A 5,264-nucleotide genomic window follows, 5' to 3' on the forward strand; every position below is an offset into this window, starting at 1 on the left:
CAAAGAAAAAGAAACACACAACAACAACAACAACTACACAAATGGCAGGATGACACTTCAGAAAGACACATAGAAAATGGGGTACAGTCTTTTAGAATTAATGGCTTAGGAATGCAAAGCAAATCAGAGAGGCAAATGTCATAATGCTCAAGTAAGATAAACACAAAAAAAAACCCCAAATAAACCAACAAACGTAGCAACAATTAAACAAAATGCATTCAAGCAGGCATGGCATCCCAGAGCTGTTCATCAAACCAAAAGAGGATACCAAAATCCTTCAGCTGGGGTGGTTTGGGGGGAAGCATCTCTAGCAGAGCAAAATCTAGTTAAATTTGGTAGCTGGAAGATTGGCTTTTCTGGAGAAAATGTTAAAAATCATCAGGTTGGCTTATGTCTTCATAGCTTTTTGTCTGCTAAGCAGCTTTCTCTGATATCAGTCTTCAAGTCCTCAAGCAGGTGTGAGAAACATCCCACAGAGTGACAAAATCACTTGGTATGTGACCCCTACAGACACAGGCCCAGACGTGCTTCTTAAGAGATTGCCCACAGCCATCTGCCTGTGTTGATAATTTTGTATGGCTGGAGACTGGAGCTATCCAAATGGAGCTAAACAAATATAGGTTCCTCATCCTATAGGGGGGCATCTGAGGGCCTTGTTCCCTGAAGATTACTCAGAAAAACAGTTTAAAGACCCTTCTTTCCTGTGGTCTGTTTACAGATCATCAATTGTCCTATTGCTTACAAGAGGACATCTGTGCACAACTTTAGACATCCACATCCACTTTTATCACATTCGAATGCTCCTTTAAATTACAAAGGAGAAATTAAATGTAGTAACTGTGTAATTTGTTGCCATACAATGCAGGTGACAATGTCACTGAAAAAGCAGTCTTGGTAATCCAATCAAATACAAATTTATCACAGAGATTCCAAATATTAAACTCTCCCAGGATGTAAATCCTCCTCCCCATCACACATCCATGAAGTTCCCTAATTCTACACTCCTGGACCTCTCTTCAGCTGTAATTCCTTATCACTTTATCCTTAATCATGCTGTGACAATTCAAAGAACACTTCTTCCAGGCTATCTGGACCTAACTGGAGTTAGTCATGTCTTTCTCTGCCCCACAGTCTATCTATCTGTCTGTCTGTGTTTGTCTCTCTGTCTGTCTCTGTCTCTGTCTCTCTCTCTAGTCAGTTGTGGGGCTTGAACTCAGTGCCTGGAGGCTGTCCCTGAGCTTTTTTACTCAAGGCTAGCTCTCTACCAGTTTGAGCCACAGCACCACTTGTGGTTTTCTGGTGGTCAATTGGAGATAAGAGTCTCATGGACTTTCCTGCCTGGATTGGCATCAAATTATCCTCAGATCTCAGCCTCCTGAGTAGTTAGGATTACAAGTGTGAGCCACTGGTGTCTGGCTCAGGTTTCTCTTCATATTTTATTTGTCATGTCATGACTTCTCACACTATTCTTTCTATGGCACTATCATTAATTATTGAAATGTCTTTCTTCACTAATTTATGGTAGCTGGGTTAGCAGGTTATTTTATTTATCCTTACAATTTTTCTCTGCCTTCTGAGCTGAAGGGGCGGCAATGGAATCAGAACTCTAAGAACTTCATTTGTTCCAACCTCCCACCCACCACGGGAATCCCCTGTGTAATACCACAGACAGATGTTTCTTGATCTGCTTCAGCACCTGCCACGACACAGGGCAAGGCTCTTTGTTTTTAGATGACTTCCCAAAATGTTCTGATGTTGTGAAAGCTTGGCGTAGGTAACTCCCATGCATTTTTCTAGCTCTTCCCTTTAAAGCTACATGAAATTAGTGTCATGCCTTGTCTATGTTTGGAAAGTGTATTTCTAAATGCAGACAATACTGTTATGTAAATTTTTGTGTTTTTTTTTCTCCAGACACTTTATTCCAAACTCTGATTATATTATTACTGTCTTTCAAGCCGTAAGTCAATTGATTCTTCATATGACTTTAATGTTCATGAGTAGAATTCTTATATTAATATCCACTGAAAGCAGAGATCTTGACCGAAGACTTACAGAAATGAAAAAATAATAATGCCCTTGTCACTGGAAGAGTCTCATTTCATGACACAAATAACTAGTGGCCCAAAGAAAAGAAAAATAAATATCAATTCAGACTTCAAAACCTTGATTTTGAAAATGGGCATTTAGCCTTATGTGCACTTTTATTATATCTTTATTTTATACACTTTTTCAAATCAATCAAGTGTGAGCAGAAAGAGAAGAGCACTGTGCTCTCAATATATACATACATAGGTCCTAGTTTAAAAAAATATGACCGTATAAGATGATGTTAAGTGAAATGAACCCTAAGATACGGACACAAATTTTTTTTTCTTTCTTGCTATTGTTTGTAATGTATTTATAATGTACCATGTGATATTTTTGTTACTTTGTATCTTACTCCCCCCCCCCATAACCCCTATTTTCACTATATTTGATGTCAGTGCCCTGCATCTTGTATATATATTTCTCTAATTCGGGGAAGGGAAGGGAAACAAAACAAAATGCTTAAATAAAAATACAGGTTGGCCCATTGTAACAATGAGATGTACAAAACACTATGTTGAAAATGAACTTTACAACTTCGGGGTGGGGGTGGAGGGAGTAGTTGTAGAGATGGGAAAAAAATAAAATGCAAGAGCCAAAGAAGAATTTAAAACACACGCACACACACACACACACACACACACACACACACACACACACACACACACACACAAAATGAAGGCAAAATTCTATGCCTCCATCAGAAAAAATGACATTGCCCCATTTGTTAGGAAATGGAAAGACTTAGAAAAAATTATATTAAGTGAAGTAAGCCAGGCCCAAAGAAACATAGGTCCCATGGTTTCCCTTATTTGCAATAACTAGTATATGTCTGAGTCAAGCAGAAAAGGTCAGATAAGTGATGTTAAGCAAAATGAATCCCAAGTTAAGGACTCAAATGTTTTTTCTTTCTTGCTATTGTGTCTAACATATTTATATGTCTTTGTAGCTTTGTATGTCCCTCCCCCATGGTATAACCCTTGTTTTCACTGTATTTGATATTGGTATAATTTGTGGAGGGGAAGAGAAAAAAATTGTTTAAATAGGGATACAGGTGGACCCATTGCAGCAATGAGATGTACAATATGTTATGTCGAAAATGAACTTTACGACTTTGGTGCGAGGTGTGGGGGGGGGAGATGGGAAGGGATGGGAAGGGAAATAAAGGAGGAGGCAACAATGCTTGATAAGAAATGCACTCATGGGGCTGGGAAGGTGGCTCATGGTAGAGTGCTTGCCTTGCATGCATGAGGCCCTGAGTTCGATTCCTCAGCACCACATAAGCAAAAAAAAAAAAAAGAAATGCACTCATTTCCTTGCCCATGTAATTGTAACCCCTCTGTACAGTATTTTCACAATAAAAAAAAATGAAACCTAGTTTGTTATTTCCAGAATTCTCATAGTAGTGCTTTTAGTGCTCAAAGGCACATAAAAGTAGTCTGGAGAGTTTCTGATTCCTATATTGAAGGATAATCCCAATGTATTGTAATTGGTATAAAATCAAAATATGATCTTAATTTATATTACTGTATATTTGTGGCAGTTTCCCTTCTCTTCCATTCCTTCTTGTCTTTATCAGGAAGACAACAGCTTTGCAATGGATGTTGCTGTAGACCCGTAAATTACTACCTCAAACATATGAATGCAGTAGAATTTCAGGAAGAAGACATTTACAATAAAATGCCAGGCTTTCCATGTTTGTCAGAATCTTGATTTCTCTGCCCTGGACTAGCAAATAAATGTGGTTTTAAATAACACTTCCCAATCTACTTGGAGATATTCTGATACCCTGTAATGTTCATGTAGAAATGTAATTTGAATCATATTATTTTACTACTTTATTACTATCTGCAACATTTTCATCAACCATTAATAAAGCCTATTATCCAAAATCGTGGAGCTAGATTGAGTTAATGCCAAATATCTCAGAAATCAGCAATTTTATTTATTTATTTTTTATTTTTGGGGTCCGGTCATGGGGCTTGAACTCTGGGCCTGGGTGCTGTCCCTCAGCTCTTCAGCTCAAGGCGAGCGCTCTACCACTTGAGCCATAGCGCCACTTCCGGCATTTTTTCCTTTTTGCTTATGTGGTGCTGAGGAATCGAACCCAGGGCCTCAGGCATGCAAGGCAAGCGCTCTCCACTGAGCCACCTTCCCAGCCGCAGCAATTTTTTTTTTTTTTTTTAGGAACAGATGTTTGAACTTAGGGCCTCAAGTTCACTAGGCCTAATTGCTTAGCAGGCACTCTACCACTTGAACCATGCTTTCAACCCAGTTTTTTTGCTGGTTATGTCCAACTAGGCTAGTTTCAAAGCACAATTGTCCATGTCTTGGCCTACTAAGTAAGTATAGGTATGAGCCAGAAGCACCTAACTTCATCCTTGATTTACTTATACATTTCATTTACATAACAGAACATTCTCATAAACCATAGATCTGAATTTTTGGAGTATGGGTGAAGAGGATAGGAAATATATTTGAACAGCAGTAAAAAAATTTTTCTAGCTTCTGTGCACTGATACAGAGTTGAAAAATACCAAAGCAAATGAAAATGCCTTAAAGCTTACTAACTTTCAAGTTTAGATCTGGACATAACTGCACTTTTCTCTGTGTAATACTTACGGGCCTGTGACTAAGAATACCACTCACAAGCAAAACAAGTCTGTGAAAGGATTTCTGCTAGACATAAAACAAAAAAAAATCAATGCCATGTTTGCATAGTAAGTACACAGGGAAGTGTCACTCAGATTGTGCTGTGTCCATATAAGTTGCTTTAGTAATAGTCTAGTCATAGTTTAATAGTCAAGTTTAGACTTAATGAGAATTTAATAATAGCACAGTCATAGTATAATAGCCCAGTAAGATTAGTGCAAATTTTGGACACATTGGAGAAGGAATATTTGTTTTTATTAGTTTATTAGTGGTCAGATAGATTGCATTGAATGTTTTATTTTTTCCTAGCTATTTTTTATTTCACATATTCTTTGAATGACAAAGTTTACTTTTACTTTTTATTGGCTTAGTAATTTTCACCAATAGTCAAAAATGTATACACAATATTTGGTTTTATTTTCCATGTTTAATATATACTATGTTAATGCAAACTTTTAATAAGGGCTTTTTAAAAAAAATTGAACTATCATTTTGTGTTTCCACCTAATCAATAAATGCTTAGAACT

Source organism: Dipodomys merriami, unplaced genomic scaffold, assembly GCF_024711535.1.
Source record: "Dipodomys merriami isolate MVZ:Mamm:240054 unplaced genomic scaffold, mDipMer1.0.p SCAF_20, whole genome shotgun sequence".
NCBI lineage: Eukaryota > Metazoa > Chordata > Mammalia > Rodentia > Heteromyidae > Dipodomys > Dipodomys merriami.